The 17,687-nt window shown below is 46.1% G+C and overlaps 1 non-coding gene across 1 annotated transcript; it reads right to left on the bottom strand.

The window, feature by feature from the left end:
• Positions 1–5,863: 5,863 nt before the first annotated feature.
• Positions 5,864–5,936, bottom strand: TRNAR-CCG (transfer RNA arginine (anticodon CCG)). The gene has a single exon. It is a non-coding gene; the product is annotated as a tRNA-Arg (tRNA).
• Positions 5,937–17,687: the final 11,751 nt, after the last annotated feature.

Here is a 17,687-nt window from a genome sequence, read left to right as displayed (position 1 = left end):
CAGCGGGAACCAGTTAGATAGGAAGGAGGTTTCTCGCCTTCTTTTAAACTACCTGCGGGACACGGATTTGGCCTCCACATGGTGACCTTAGGAGTGACTATGTGTAGTTGTGAGGTCTGTGTCTCATTTATATGATTTATGTATTTTAAGTGTCGCTACGGTGGAGCAATTCCGGCAGTTACTGCAAGGCTAATCCCACCAGTAGCCTACAACCACTCAACTCAGCTCAAGTCAACTCGTAGGTATATTCAGGACGCGATGGCAACCAAAGGTCAGTGGACGGCTCGCATTGGGCACTCACGGGAGAACTACAAATGAAAACTACAAGTCGACAGGTTTTGAAGACACGGAAGCTTGGAATAAAATTGATTTCGAAGAACGATTGAGGAATATAGAAAAAATAAATAGGTTGCAAGAGTGTTCAAGTATTTGTACAGGGAAAAATTTACTCACAGTCGAGGAAAAAAATAGAAGGCTTACCAGCAAATATGCCACCGGTATAGTAAGCAGCATAGCCACAAAGAACGTTAAATACAAAATAAGAGAGGCTGAAATAGTCTCCTTGGTAGCGGCAATAGTAAACAAACATACTACCACCAACTATCGAAAAGTTAGGAGCGAAATCAGGAAAGAAACATTTTATGATAGCTCAAAGGGAAGCTCTTTACTTTTTGAAGCTAGATAAGAAAACCTTAGAACGCGTAGATGTGAAGCGAGGTATACCAAGGAAGAAGAATCATGTGCTTCCTGCGGTAAATCTAGAGAAACGATGGAACATCTTTATAAAAATGTGAAGATATCTACCCAGGTGCCACTTTCGGCTCCGCTTGCCTCTTTGAAGCCCTGGGGTTCAGGGATAGCAGGGGGAAAGTAAACATATCTGCAATACGGATTGGTAAAAGGTGATTTGAGGTCGCTTTTCAGAGAGCTTACTCAGCTAGTGTTTGTTTAATCCACGAAACTCAAAGCAGCGCTCATCAGAAGTTATAATCAGGAATTTTTTAACATAATTTAAGCCTTCTGCATGGCTCTGGCACCGCAAGTACGACACCTAGGGCGCAGAAGTGACGTGAACAATCTCGGGCAGTAAGAAAGACGGATGCCAACTCGTGCCCACAACCTCTGACCACGGCGGGCCAACTACCAATAAGGAGCGAGCACGATTGGAATTTAAAACTGTGGGACCCCTGCTAGCGACGTAGTAACATGTAAACTTTATAATACGTTAAAATATGTTGTGCGTTTACTTTGGTATCATTATGTATATACATATACCGTGTGTTCTAGCTAACGTTAGCCAAGCTATTCAAGGAAAAAGACCATCAAAAATCATCGTACGACATATGTGTATAAGACCTGCGGTGTTCGGTTGTCAGACGTAAGGTGACTCAGTATCTTAGGCCCTATAATAGTACCTTGCAGCGGCATTTTCTTTTTAACAACATGCCTAACCTTAGCGTGGACACCCTATATAGAGGAAAGAAGCCATTACTCAATCGTGCATGTCTCACGCCATGCATGACGAAATCGAAGTTAAATCTATCCTCACAACCTAAGGTGTCCTGCATGTATGCATGGATAATTTGCGCCAGTACAAGCGTTTAGATGACTTAAATTTTCTATGCATCTCCTACATGGCGCGCTGTACCTCTAAAACAGCGAACCCGTGGTAAACGCATATCGGCACAAATCTAGCTGTACAAGGCCCCTGCAAAAAAAATTGCTTTCTTCCTTAGGGGCCTTATGTCTTTCATCTAAACACAGTGCAAGCACCTCAGCAAATTGATTGAATGCCGCATAATTTGACATTTTCAGACACGACGAAAATCATGCCACTTGCGTGTACATACAATCCACTATGGCATTCAACGTTACGATCTCGCACTTTTCCTTTTCTCGAACTTATCCCACTACACCGCTCCGAACCACACCACCCTTGTGCTCCCTAGCGGAATAGTTGCACGAACGTACATTTCCGGCCGAGGGCCTTGCTCGATGGGCATCGCACCGCAACTAACTTGGTTTACAATCTGCAAAACGCAATAGAGAGGAGGTGCCTGCAAATACCTGAACGTCACGCGCACTCTGCTCCCTATTGGGGGAGAGCTCCACCATTGGAAAAGCTGGCGCCACCGTCGGCGTGACGTGCATGAGGGATCACGTGGACACAGCGGCCACGTCGGCTGCGTCGACAGCGCCGAAGTGAGCTGAAAACGAAAGTTTGGTGCCAGATAAAGTGCACTCGCCAAAAATAAAAGAAAAATAGATAACAGACGTTTCGGACCCGTATGCCTCCCTTGATCACCATGAAGATGTAAGCATGGGCGTGCGGCTATTTATGGGTGAGGTGGCGCAGCGGTCGGGTGTATATTTCGGGAAGATTACCGCGCGTCCTGTTTATCGTGTGTCTAGTTGATTCGATGTAAAATTATTCTAAAAGGAAACGGGCAGATAAGTGTGTCTTTTTTGCAATGATGGCTGCCGAGTCCCAGTCAATGATGTGTCCAGTTAAATCGTGATGTTCCAGCAGGGTGTTCGCGGCTTTGTGGCCCTTGGCGACGTCATTCATGTGTTGTTTCAAGCGCCGTTTAAAATTTCCGCTCTCGCCGATGTACGAAACGTCACACTCCTTGCATGGTATCTTGTATATCACTCCCAGTTAGTCCGTGTGTTTCAAAGGGTCTTTTGCGCGAACCAGCTACTGGCGAAGTTTTCTGGAAGGCACATGAGCGATTTCAATACCGTAGCCCTTAAAAATTCGTGCAACGGCTTTGAATGTTCCCACTCTGCAGGGTACCGCCGCGCGCTTCACTGTTTATTTCGCCGTTTCACGGCGGGGCTTCGCTGATTTCCACTCCTGCGTTCTGAACAGTTGCACAGGGTAACCATTGATCAACAGGTTCCTTTTCACAACCTGAAGCTCTTGCCTACGTTTCGTGGAGCTGTAGCAGACGCGGAATGCCCGGGCAAAGAGTGCTGCAGCGACGGATCGCTTTTGCCCAATTGGGTGCACCGAGTCTAAGCTCAGGTACTTTCCTGTGTGTGCGTTGGCTTTCTGTACACACTAGCCCTCAAGCGGTTTGAAGTCCTTTCTATGAGGACATCTAGGAAGTGAATTCGTCCATTGTTTTCCTCTTCAGCCGTGAACTGTACACTAGGCTTGAAGGAATTTAGGTGCTCGAGGAAATGTGTTGCGTGCCGGCGAGGGATAATGCAGAAGCAGGCGTCCATGTATCTTAGAAATAGCTTTGGTCGCGTCCCGAATGAAGATAAGGCGGCAATTTCCGGATCCTCTATCAATGTTGGCGCAAACGACGAACACAGAGGCTCCTATCGCTGTGCCGAATACTTGCTTGTAATACTCCTTGTTAAAGACGGAGTAGGTATTCTCAAGGCAAAATTTTAGAAGGCGGCAAATGTCGTGGGATTAGAATGGCGTGCGTTCTGGCAAAGAAGAGTCATCCTCGAGACGTTTCCTCCAGCACTCGTCCGCATAGTCAATAGGCACGCATTTAAACATTGACTTTTCCTCACAGGAGATCATGACTTCGTCATCGTCAATGCAGGCGCTTCTTATTTGCTCAATGAAATGAGCGGAGTCTATGACGAAAGTGCGCCTGAGTACTGCAAGCAGCCTAAGAATACGGTGCAGGTAGCCGGGCAGTTCGTACAACGGCGAGCGTGTGTAGTCCACAATTGGTCGTACCGGGACATCCGGCTTGTGAATTTTCGGCCGCTCTGCCAGAATGGATGGGCTCCCGCACTCTACGAACTATGAGCTTGTTGATGCTAGATACTGGCAAGTACATTGTAATGGAAAGGCAGCGTCAGAAGCACATTAATAAAAGGCATGGCATACGGTCATGTTTGTGCTATGAATTAATGTACTGGATTACGAAAAAGAAGCAGCGGAAAGTCGCACACTGAGAAGACCGATAAGCATACAGTGCGACGCAACCTTAGAAATAATATTGAAACGTCGAAGAATTTAGAAGAATAAAAAAAAGATTGAGTCGCCGCCACAGGATATCACAGTCAGAGTAGGCGTCGAAGTCTCTATAACGAAATTATTTTTCAACAGCTCTGATAACGTCCACGGAACAATGGTTACTTGTGTACTGTGAAATGCTCAGACTCTGCGGCCTAAAGTTCATGGCACGGTGCGAAAACGCGCTTGCAGCGAAAGCGAAATATTGTGCGCGGACATGCATGCAGACGCGCAGTCGGTCGCTGCGAACCCGTGCGATCGCTGCATTGAGGCTTTATCCTGTTATGCTCCATTCGGTTAAACCGTCAGCCCACCATAAGAGCATGTTTCACATAGTTTGTTCTCAGCGTCTGCCTACATTTCACGACGAAGCCGGCTCGGGGGGCTCATCTCGGCGACCAGGCGCAGTGAACGTTCACTGTACGTATTCGGCAAAGAGAGAGGGTCGGTAAACGGTTCTGTGCTTTCAGTTTGCACAAGATTATCATTTTAACAGTAAAAAACTTCCCTCGTTTTGAGAGAACTTACAGAAATGTGGAGGAGGGCTACCGCGTGGTGTTTTTATTGAGCGCCGTAAGCCAAAACTATGAGGAGCACGCCGCGTTATACCTCATACTACGCAAGGGTGCGCTTCCGACAGATGGCGACTCCGTAAGTCCTCGCCCCAATACTGCGCATGTGCGAAAAAATAACCGAAATGCGCTTTGCTACCTCTAGGGATTTTTGTTCGCCGGTGTATGGGCACTTCGCTGCAGAACGCTGTTTGCTCTGTGCGTCCCTAGGCGAATCCAAGATGGCTCGGAAGCATGGCGTGCGCGGGAAAGAAGTCGCACTCGAGAAGAGCGTTGTTCATTGTTTCGCGAATGTAGCATATCAAAAGATGATAGCCTCAAGGGGATGAGTCGCTCTGACTCGGACTACTTTCGCCCTGCCGATGTATTAGACATCAATGTAGCTGGGCAGATTGCCTAAACAAAAACCCTTTAACGGTGTTGAGACACGTTTATGTGCTACCCGACAGTAGGTCAAGCTAAAAAAACTTGCGTTGTGATTTAATTATATAGCCGTAGACTGATGTGTACAGTCGGTTACGTGATACATGTTATAGTGACAACGCGAGCCTTGTCCTGACTGCGGGTGCGAAAACACCCGTGTACTTAGATTTAGGTGCACGTTAAAGAACCCCAGGTGGTCAAAATTTCCGGAGTCCCCCACTACGGCGTGCCTCATAATCAGAAAGTGGTTTTGGCACGTAAAACCCCATATATTATTATTATTAAAACGCACGTAACACGTTCAGGTTACTGAGCCGTAACTTTTCGCCTAATATTATCCTTTTTTATTGAACGCGAAGGATAAAGAACAACTGTACGATTAACTCAGTAGTCCCAACAGATGGCTAATGCTGCGTTGAAAATTTCAACAGGATAAGCTAGCCCGCGTATGTGCAAAATCATAAAAATAACATGAAAATCTATTCAACACAATCGCACATGCTGGCAACTAAGGCATCAGTAATTGATATCCTGATTGGCCACCATGAAAAATTATTGGTAACACGACCCTGCTGGGCCGCTGAAACAACGGCGATGTAGCTCATGTCACCTACCTCGGAGCATGACGGTGGTCTGAAGGGGCGTCCCATGAAGACAAGCGGACATGTACCAGTATATTCTGCACGTTGCATGAAGATTAATGCCGCACCAGTCCAACAAAAAAAAAATCTTCCAACCGCTAAGTCCATGACAGGACTAAAACTTGTGGTTACGTGATGCCTAATAATGCGCTTATTTCACTCGGCCCCACGTCTAGGAACCACAGGCACTCCATAAGTGCCATGCTGTGCCATGCAGCGAGAAAAAAAAAAAGTTTCGACGTCCGCGACAGGACTCGAACCTGCAATCTCCTGATCCGGAATCAGGCGCCTTATCCATTAGGCCACGCGGACATGCAGAACATGCAGGTACACGCTCATAAACCGTGACACCGTAGCAGCGATAGAGACTTAATTGCCCATTATGATCCATTGAAACAGATAGAGGGCGCAATATTCCCGGTAGGAAATCGTTGTTTTGAGGGGTATGGCTTACAGGCAGCCCTCGCAGATACGCACCAATTATTTGCTTTCGAGAAGAAGAGGAAGAGGAAAGCCAGTTTAATCAATAACAACTTTATTCCTAGTCATGCCATTTGTTTAGGTAGCTTTCCTCCATAGTACAGGAGCTGAGATTAATGTTTCATCCTGCTCGGTCCCCTCTAACCTTTTGATTTACACAACCGTTCTCCCTCAACATTCCTTCATCTTGGCGCTGTAGGGCTATAGAGAAAGGCCGGAGTTCTCACGAAAAAGGGTATATCTCGAGCTCTGACGGCATCCACAAATAATGATATGACAAAGCAATTACGAGCATTCAGCGCTTTTTTTTTTTTCATTAGTGCTCCGGAGCATACGATGCGTTGACGTTGACGTTGGTCAAGTATATGTTTTCACACCAGTGCGCTGTATTGGTACAAAATAAAATTTATTTATTGTCTGTGCTATTTCAGAATGGGCTTCAGCTGAGCTCTGCTTTCATTGCTTTTTTCGTCCCAAATGGAGTCTGGATGAAGTTGGAGATGTCACAAGTGTGTTCAGAAGGCCTGTGATTAGCTTTATTCTCTTTAGTTTTCACCAGAACCCGTGCCATAGTTTCGTTTAGTTTCGTTTGCTCTAGATTGATGTGTTTCCTTGTTTGTTTCGCTTTACATCTTTTGTAGCTTGGTTTTGCTCGAAGGTCGCTTTTGTTTTTTTGTACTTTGCTTCGGTGTCGTAGCCTCCTTTTGTGTTGTAGTTTGTTTTTGTTTTGTAGCTTGCTTCAATTTATAGCTGGCTAACCTTGCTTGTATTTTTTTAAGTACTTGTCGCTGACTGCCGGGTACAGCCCGACAAGCCTTCATGGCTAGGCCTGACCGGTCTTTGAATTTGTAATATTTTCATGAAATGAAGGATATTATTGTTATTATTTGCCACTTTTTTTCATGATACAGGCGGCCAGATTACTTTACATCTCGATACGAAGTAGCCGTTTGAATTAGTCGACGCTCGAAAGGTGCACATGATAATATCATCCAATGCGATTAATTTAATTGTACGTTCTTAATATACACATGTTCCGCATACACGGCGTTTTTTATCAAGTCTGTCAAAGCTTCCTAGGTGGAGCAATGAAAACTGTAAAATCGTAGTTTCTTCCATGTCAGAATATTATCAACAACGGACGCTAGAAAACGGGTGGTATATCAAATTTTTTTCACTAATTAAGTAATCATAATGATATGTTTTTCGCTAGTGCCGTTCGGTGTCCCTTCACAATAGAACTCTTGTAGGTGCTGTCCATAGGATAAGAAAGCTGTTTTCGAAAAGCCCAAAAAGTGCTTCTCAGGCCCTGGGGCTATACAGATTACGTGTGCAAACACGTTGGCTGATTAAGTTTCGCAACGTCTCCCAGTCTATATTACGCAATACGAACCATCTGATTACATTTAGACTGCTTATTTAATTAAAGGACGCAGTCGTGTCTACTCTTGGTAAGCCGGATAGTATCGTCAATACGCATGTACAGTGTTCAGATACACTTTGTCGCCAGAAGGCAAGAATGACTGCCATCGATTAGCCGCCATCCTGATCCTTGCGCTTGGATCTAGACAAAGGCAGGTGAACATTGGTACTGACGAAATTTAGTAGTTTCCTCTTTATGCATCCATGACAGGTCAGCACCACCGCGAGCACTGCCACCTCTAAGGTTTCCTCCCATGCCATGTGAATGTGTACCCCATATTGCGGACCGCCATTGGTCTTATTTATTATCGCCTGGCAGTGGTCTTCCATAATGGTAGCATAGGGCAGTAGCTTCGGTGGGCGTAGGCTTTTCCATGGCGACACGCGAGGTGAGACGCATTTTCCCTTGAAGTGCCGCATTTGTTGCTAGTGTTTTGAACGTTCCCTTCTCTTATCATTGCCCTTCAATAAAATCACTGCAAAATGTGGGACTCAGGTCTGGGTGGATTGGGTACCGGGCCACGCGGGGAACCCTGGCAACGAGGCTGTGTGCAGTACTACTCGTACTTGCTCCTCCTTCGTTGGGAGATCAGGATCGTACGTGGGCTGAGGCATGTGCCGCCCAGCCCAGGACGATAAGAGAATCAATCCAAAGGAACGAACACACATTAACGACTGGTGCACCACTACTCACTCACAAAGAAGCGATAGGCTTTGCGCTCAAGAAGTGGCGAGTGTACGTGCCTGTACTTGAGGTGATACCCCTCATGCCCTCGGCTTTCCCAGGCCTCGAAGATGCCCGTAATCGCCATCGTGGTACAGCAAAAACTCTAGAGAAGTGGATCTTTCCACCCTCGGCGGTGGCCAGCGGTGCCCTATAATCCCTGTGGGACATCGCCCCGAAGACTGACGTCGCTAGGGCTTCAGCAGCGATGCGGGTTCGCATCCGCCCCCCTCTCCTCTAATACCCTACCCATCTCCCCGCACCAGAGCATAGACCACAGAACCACCGTTCTTTCAATAAAATTGATTCATTCATCATATTGTGCTACCTGGATCGCAGAGTGCTCTTGGCTGCCGATTATCGATGCTTCAATACCATACTTGTCCCTACAGCTAAGAGATCAACTTTGTCAAGAGCTTTCCTGTTGGCGGCTGATTGTATTTTGGGACGTCCTTCTTAAATAAAATGGCCTTCCTCCCCTCGCAATATTATTTATCTCTTTTTTTTTTTCGTCTGCCCGCCCTACCGTGAGATCTATAGAATGATCGCGCTCTTTTTCAACGTTTAAGTTAATACTCAGTATGCCGGGCAGTCGGCGATTGATTGTCGCTTCCAGACTGCAGTGATTTCCGCTTTCGCCGGATCAAAGTCAAAAGAAGCTTTTAAGGTAGACGTTTCTTTTTTAATAACTTATAACTAATAGAATAACTAATAGAAGTATAAACGACTCATTGATGGAAACACTCTACCCGATAAGCACTGAGTGACCCCTTTGAACCATGGGATCTGACAGCCGAAAACTTTCCTTCAGAATACCCTTTGTTTATTCTTTCCATAGTATTGCCGAACAAAAGCAACTTAAGAATTAAGGCACCAGCCACGCATTGACACACCAGCTACCTTATCTAAAGGCCACAAAACCGACGAGGTCGGCGGCCAGGTCGCTGGTCCAAATTGTCCTATCCACTGGTCAGTAAAGTTTTCATCGAGGAACTCCCGGCTTGTACGAAAGACTATATGACGGTGCTTCATAGTACTGAAATTATACCTGCACTGTGCGGGATGCTCAGAGGCCGCCCAGGCACAAACTCGGATACAACACCTTTCGAAACGTGTTCTTTTTATCTGTCACCTCGTCAAGTTTAATGAATAAAGGGGAAACCGAGAAAGAGGGAGGGGGGAGCCATCCTGAAAAATGCCACATAACACATTATCTTCTTACCTGATATAGAACTTGCGTTAGCATAGTCACTTCACGCTGTTATCTCACCAGTAGTACAGTACGGTTCCTACAAAACTACTCTATATAAAAGGAAAGAACATTTTGCAAAACTTCGGGCAGAACTCACCGACGATGACTATCTATCCACGTATGCGAATACCCGAAACGTATCGTATGAGGTGCGTACTGAAGCTGGCACCTCTCTCACACTTCCCTTTAAACACGCGGCGCTATGGAGTGGTGCCACCGCAAAGTCCACGCGAACGTCCTTGCGTTGCCTCCGAGATTGTGCCGGCAGCGGGCCGGTGCATATGAGGCGCTAATGCAAGCCAAGCATTCATATCTTCTACTAATAGCACCTGGCCCGATTTTCGAGCTCATTAACACCGCTTCTCATGCAATCAATCATTTCTTTATTTGTATCTCCGTTATCACTACCTGTTCATATAGTAATGCTGCTTCTAGCCGCGTCTTGTTGCCTTTCCATGTGCCGCTAATCCATAAATGCTCTTTACATGTCTCTTTCACCCTCTGCCACTCCATAGCCAGCCTAATTATTATGTCTACACTTCCGTCATTCTGTTGCACCCGTAGCATACAACATTGCCAATAAGAGGCAGCTGTTCCGAATCTCGCGGATGCGTTTAGGCCCAGGTGTGCGCTCTAATACCTCCGTTAATCAGCTGGCTTTGAATTGCCAGCCATTTTTCCTGCTTGCGGCCGCCTGCACGTCCATGTAAAAAATTTTAACATCGCTACATACATCCTTTGCACGCCTTTGTTAACTGTTCGTGATTTAATTCTGCTCTTTGTCGGTGTTTCGCAACACTCAGTACTTAATCTAACTTCCTGATTGTCTGCGCCCCGCCTAGAAAGACTACTGCCCCTGCTGTGAATGAACTTCCAACCCGTGTTGCTACCTTATCCCTAAAGCGTTCCCGTCACGTACAAAAGCGCCTTCCCGGACTGCTCGCTGCATTTCTCGGTTGATGTCAATGACCGTGAAATTCATTGCCTTAGCTAGCGTCCAAATTTTCCTGTTTACTGCATGCACTGCCCTTTCGGTTTAATGATCCTGCCTTTGAACAGTTGGCACCGTGCGCAGGTTATTTTCACTTACTTTGAAACAATCCGCCGATCGGTGACCCGTTTAGCAATTCCTCCCTCGATCGGTGTTCCCCGTTCCTTCCGTATGTCAATCACTCCACCCAACATGACCACTAGGTGCCTCTACTCCATTCTGTCTCACATGTGTTGCTTGGCTTTGGCTATCACTTCCCAAATCGGTTTCACCTGAAACGAACTAATCTGGACGCGCTCGCTTCTATTATCAATGGTTTTACTTTACGCCTGTTTGAATTCCCTAGAACGAAAACTCGACGCTTATTCTCCTCCTGGCCACCAAGAGTTTGCACTTGAGGCCGCGATGCCCCCCTCCCTGGTCTTATCCTCATCATTCGCCTTGTTCTCTTCTTCCGTGGCCAACACGCCAGTGGTAGCCTCTCCGTCACCGTCACTGACGTGTCCGCTACCGCTTTTCCGCGTGGTGGTTTTGTCCTCCTTTGCTGCTCTCGCGTCGAAGCCAGCCAGATTTGCTTTGCTTGTCTCGAAGCGTTCACCGTGGCGTTGCGGAATGGCGGGCTTCATCTTCATTATTACGTTGGCTAGCTTATCTTCTACCACCTTCCTCTGCTTCTGCTTGCTCTGGAGATCCTTTTCCACCTTCCCAACCAGCATAGCTAGTTTATCCTTCTCTCGTCGGTCTAGTCGCGACCCTAGCACACACATATTACAAATAAAATCTACCCCGTTTGCATCGCCTACCAACTGAAACCGCTTTTCGTCCAACGCATAGGAAAGCTCGCACTCAGGACAACGCAGGTCTGGGTTCCTCCTAGTACCGACAATTCTTTTGTACTAACAAATCGCAGTAAAAATGTGATCGCACTTTTAGAGAAGAACTGTAGTTATTTGTTATCTACTTATATCTAACCAAAGAACACCACGAAACTGAAAAGCATGAAAAATAATATATATACATTGCTCGTTTAACCTAATACATTTAACATCCAAATCAGGGAAAAATCAAATAAAAAAGCTTATTGATTTTGCGCGTTGCGCCTGCTGCACTGAGAACGCACCGGTGGTGGTGATGATGATGATGACTTATTGTCATCCGTTTCTCTCTAAAAACAATTGCACTCTTTGGGGTGTATATTGGCCACACAACAATAATCGTAGTCTGTCTTGCCCGCATTTCCTTTCTTGAAAACGCTGCACTCGCTACTTCCCTGTCGAGAATGCTCTGTCGCGCTCATAACGCGCATGCCGTTCTTGACATGGATGTACCGGGCTCGTAGCGTTAAAGAAAATAAATGCGGACAAGAAAGATGACGATTATTGTTGTGTGGCAAGGAACGACCCAAAGGGTGCAACTGTTTTTAGAGTGTTTGACAGGGGTTGCTGACAAATAGACACTTAGCCTTCTTGACTTACCAGGTATGCTATACGTGCTTTTCCTTCTAGCATTTTTGTAGAAATCTTCCAATTTTTTTCTTCCTCAAGACTTGTCTATCTTGTACTGCTCCCTATGTCTGTAAATGAATGAATGAATGTGTGGTTTTTATTGGCGCAAGGGCCAGGGATGGCCAAAGAGCGCCATGCAAGTGTTAATGATTTCGCAGTGGAGTGATGGGTTCTATGGAGTTGATGTGTCGTGGCTGTAAAGGGGCCTAAAATATAGTCGTTGTGTATTGCGTAAAATGTACGTGTAATAAAATTATGGCGATGACAAATGACGCGTACTATGAGCGTTGAGGTGAATTTCAAAATAATGATATGATATTAAAAATTGCATAAGTTTCTAAAATTCACTAGAGCACCATGGCCTCGTTAGAGCCCTTGCGACACAAGGGCCTGGAGGTATGTGCTATATAAAACAACTATCAAAGTGGCATCCTCTGGAAAGAGGATGCGCTACGAATTTATTGGGCTCATAACAGGTAGGACAACCTCATTTAAAAAATTGAGGACTACATTGGTGTTGAAAAATGGTTCCTTACCAAGAAACATAGCTGGGTAAAGAGGTATGCAATAACGATATGCAAGAGGAAAATGTTTCTTTCTTTCAGATTCGGCTTTGCGACACTCCAAGAGGACGTGGAGGACGGTCAGCCTCTCACCACATCGACCACAGGTTGGCGGTTCATCTCCAGTAAGCAGAAAATTGTGAGTACCAAATGTGTGCCCTATTCTGAGGCGGCAGAAAAGGACATCTGTTCGCCGTGATTTTGTTGAGGAGGGCGAAACACCTAACTGTGGCTTTATAACGTGTAGTTTATTGTTTATTTCTGCGTTCCACACGCGTTGCCAGTGTTGTCGCAGTTTTTTTGCGCAAGAGAGGCTTCACATCTGTGACAGGAACAGCAGCTGTAGGAAAAGTGTTTAGCCAGTCCATTACCCTCGATACCTCTATGGCCAGGTAGCCAGCATATCACTACATGTATATGTGATAGATAAATACTGCATAAGAGGGAGTAAAGTTCAATGAAAACAGGATTTTTAAGCTTTTGTAATGAAATTAATGCTTTTACGAGACTTAGCGTGTCTGTGTATACAATTGCTCTGTCGAGTTTTAATTTCTGTATATGTTTTACTGCAGACAGTACTGCATAGATTTCTGCAGTAAAGATACTTGTTTGCGGGTTCAATAAGTCAGATTTAGAAAGAGAGGGACCAACAGCAGCATAAGATACACCAGCATGTGATTTTGATGCGTCTGTGTAGTATTCGGAGCAGCTGTACTTCGATTGAAGTTCACGGAAATGCATAGCAATTTCGAGGTCAGGTGCGTGCTTTGTGACCTCTACAAAGGATACGTCACAGTCTATCCCCTGCCACTCCCAGGGCGGCAATAGCTTAGATGGAGGGATTAGGCGATGTTCGAGAACAGGGACATCCATTTCCGTGCTAAGTGCTCTTGCACGCAGTGAGAAAGGAAGTCTCATGGAGGGTTTATTATGAAAAAGTGTTTCACACGTCAAGTCGTTAACAGTTTTGAAACACGGATGTTGTTTATTGGAGCGCACATTGAGGAAATAGGTAAAGCTGATGTACGTTCTCTGAAAATGTAGTGACCACTCGTCTGACTCTGCATATTGTTATGAATGGCCGTACGGGGTGATAAGGGCTTATAAGCAGCGTTTGACGGCTGCTAGGGTGTGCTCGTTGTCCTACTGTACTAGTGAGCTGCGTGCTCGTTGTCATGCTTGAAATGTACTCGTGAGCTGCGTGCTCGTAAGCTGTTTGCTGCATGCTAGTCCTGCGGGCTCCATATGGGAGTCACGCTAGACTGTCGATAGATGTCTTGTCTAAGATGTAAATAATGTAAATAAATCCTGTTCACCGAGTTCCTCTCTACGACCTTCAACTCCTTCAAATTGTGGCAGCGGCGAGATCGTCCGACGACTCCTACATCTGGTTGACAGCGGTGGGATCATCCGACAACTCTAATATTATAGACTTTCCACCGGGCTTGTTCTAAATGCGCCAGTGGCCAGGCGGATACCCAGATGATGAACGGGGTCTAACATCTTTAGCGCACTCGGTGCAGCAGAGTGATATACTACGGCACCATAATCTAGTCGTGATCTAACTAGGCTCCTGTAAAGATTTAAGAGGCACCTCCTGTCGCTACCCCATGTAGTGTGGGATAGAACTTTAAGTAAGTTCATGGTTTTTAGACATTTTTCTTTAAGATATTTTATGTGTGAAATGAAAGTGAGCCTGGAGTCGAGAATAACACCTAGAAATTTGTGCTCTTTCTTGAAGGGAATTCGTTGTCCACCCAGTTCTACACAGGGATCAGGTACCAGGCCTCTCTTTCTTGTGAAGAGAACACAAGAGCTTTTGTGCGGGTTGATTTTAAATCCATTTTGGTCTGCCCACTTGGACACCTTGTTTAAGCCCTGCTGTACCTGTCTTTCACACACAGTAAGGTTGCAAGATTGGAAACCTATCTGTATATCATCTACGTAGACGGAATAAAAAATGGCCGGTGGCAGTCAAGGGTGACGTGTGTTCATTTTAACGATAAAGAGAGTGCAACTGAGTACTCCTCCCTGGGGTACACCTGTTTCCTGTATAAAAGGTCGCGACAATACGTTGCCGATTTTCACGCGGAAGCTACGATCCGACAAATAGCTTTCAATTATGTTCAGCATATTTCCACGGATGCCCATCTCCGACAGGTCTCGCAAGATCCCGTAACGCCATGCCGTGTCACACGCTTTTTCCATGTCAAGGAATATCGATAGGAAATACTGTCCATGTATAAATGCATCGCGGATACTTCCTTCAATGCGCACCAGATAATCGGTTGTTGACCGCCCTTCTCTGAAGCCACACTGATAAGGATCGATCATATTGTTGAGCTCAAGGAAATGCATAAGTCTGCGATTTATCATTTTTTTCAAAAATCTTACACATACAGTTTGTTAGAGCTATCGGACGATAACTTGCTGCCAAGGAAGGGTCTTTTCCCTGCTTTAGAACAGGAACCACAATCGCTTCTTTCCATGTGGATGGGAGGTATCCCGAAGCCCAAATAGTGTTGAATAGTGTAAGAAGTGTAACTTGTGCGTCAATATGTAGGTTTCTGATCATGTCATACATGACTCTGTCAGGTCCCGGTGCAGTGCTTTTGCATGTGTTCAAGGCAGCTCTCAACTAGGCAGTACCGAAAGGCCGGTTATACGGTTCATTCCGCCTGGATTTTCTTATGATTGGCTTACGCTCTACTATTTCTTTGTGTTTAAGAAAGGATTGGGAATAGTGCGTTGAGCTCGACACTCGTTAAAAGTTCTCCCCAAGTGAGTCTGCCTGGTCTTTCAGTTTATCGCCCTGTGTGTTTACCAGAGGGAATGAATATGTTTGTCGCCCTCTTATCCTATTAACCTTGTTCCAGGCTTTGGCCTCATCTGTATAGGAGTTTATACTCGATAAAAACTTCTCCCAACCTTCTCTTCTAGCCTGTCGGCGGGTTCTCCTGCCTTGGGACTTTACTTTCTTAAAGTTAATAAGATTCTCCGCAGTGGGAGAGGCGCGTAGCATTCCCCACGCTTTGTTCTGTTTTTTACGAGCGATCCTACAATCGTCGTTCCACCACGGGACACGCCGTTTGCATGCCAGGCCATTTACTTCTGATATGCATTTTGATGCGGCTTCTATTATAAAGGCTGTAAAATACTCAACAGCAGCATCAATTCCTAACGAGGACATGTCATCCCATGATATACTAGTTAGGGTTCGGAATTTCTCCCAGTCAGCTGTGTCAATCTTCCACCTAGGAGCCTGTGGTGGATATTCGTTTTATTTAGGTGATCTTAGCAGTATGGGGAAGTGGTCACTTCCGTAAGGATTGTTGTTAACTTGCAATTCAAGTTCAGACAGTAGTGACGGGGCAACTAGGCTAAGATCAATTGAAGAAAACTTTTTGTTTGCAATGTGGGTGCCTTCTTACTAAGCAGACACGCACCGGAAGAAAAAAGGAACTGTTCAACGAGACGACCTCGCGCATCGATACGAGAGTCTCCCCACAGGCTGCTGTGTGCACTGAAATCACCCAGAACAATATAAGGTTCTGGCAATTGATCTATAAAGGACTGAAATTTATGTTTGCTTAGTTTGTAATGTGGGGGTATATATAGCGAGCAAATAGTGATAAGCTTGTTTAGCAGAACAACTCGAACCGCCACTGCTTCAAGGGGCGTTTGTAGCTGTAAACGCTGACAGGAAGTACTTTTATGAATAAAAATGGCAACACCGCCTGATGATACGACAGCATCATCGCGATCTTTGCGAAACTTGACATACGGTCGGAGAAAGTTTGTGTGTTGTGGTTTTAAGTGTGTTTCCTGTAGACACAGCAATTTTGGATTGTGTTTTCGGATAAGCTCTTGCACGTCATCCAGGTTCCTAAGAAGACCTCTGACGTTCCATTGAATTATTTGTGTATCCATATTTGAAGTAAATAGGTGCTGTGTATACGGAAACAGAAGTATTAATTACAGAGATTTCAGAGATTAGATTACAGAGCTCTTTCGAGGTCCTGTAACCGGGGTTTTGCCTTTTTTGAAGCGTTCTAGGGAGCCTCGCCGCTCCTTAGGCACTTGGTGCGCCTTCAGGATAGGTGTAGTGTCCATTGCCTCTTGTGAGGCGCCGGACACGTGCTCTTGCGAGCGACAAGTTTCCCGAGAGGGTGACGCCTTGTAGGGCAAGACCTCTGCGCCCACCAGCCCGGAGGTCGATGGGGCTCCCTGAGGGATTCGGCTGCGCCGGCTGTTGCCCGCGCTGGAAGAGGCCGGGGAGGTTGGGGCAGTCTCGGCTGCGCCCACCTTCGGGGTTGATAGTCCCTTCTGCTCGGTTGGTGGAGCAGCGCTAGCTGCGACCACCGTGGGGGCAGATGGCGTAACTGCCTACTCACTGCTTGTTGGTCGGACAGCCACCCGAGGCCGTTGTGACGCTGCCCCCTGACGCACCTCTTCGGCAAAGCTTTTCTTTGGCAGGTATGCTACCCGCCTTCGTGCCTCTTTGAACGATATATTCTCTTTTACTTTTATCGTTACAATTTCTTTTTCCTTCTTCCAGGAGGGGCACGACCGCGAGTACGCGGCGTGATCCCCGTCAGAGTTTACACAGTGGAGAGGGTTCTTACAAGCTTCAGTGGCGTGTTCAAGGGCACTACATCTCGCACATGTTTGGCGGCCCCGGCAGCTCTGCGAACTGTGGCCGAAACGCTGGCATTTGAAACATCTTAGGGGATTCGGCACATATGGTCTGACACGGAGCTTGATGTACCCGGCCTCTACAGATTCGGGCAGAACACTTGAAGCAAATGTGTGTATTAGGTGCTTCGTTTGAATTTCTTTTCCATCCCTTCTCATCTTAATTCTTCTCACATTGACAACATTCTGCTCACTGAAGCCCTCCAGGAGCTCAGCCTCTGTCAGCTGGAGCAAATCATCATCCGTGACAACGCCGCGGGTGCTGTTCAGAGTGCGTTGTGGAGTTACTGTCAATGGAACACCTCCAAATGATACTAGACTGGGCAACTTTTCGTATTGTTTCTGATCATCCAGCTCTAACAGGAGATCACCACTTGCCAGCCTTGATACCTTGTAGCCTGCACCAAGGACATCAGTTAAGGACTTGGAAA

The sequence above is a fragment of the Dermacentor andersoni genome, chromosome 1 (genome assembly GCF_023375885.2).
Source record: "Dermacentor andersoni chromosome 1, qqDerAnde1_hic_scaffold, whole genome shotgun sequence".
NCBI classification, from domain to species: domain Eukaryota; kingdom Metazoa; phylum Arthropoda; class Arachnida; order Ixodida; family Ixodidae; genus Dermacentor; species Dermacentor andersoni.
Note: the sequence above shows the minus strand (reverse complement) of the source record. Positions and strands in the feature narration are given on the sequence as shown.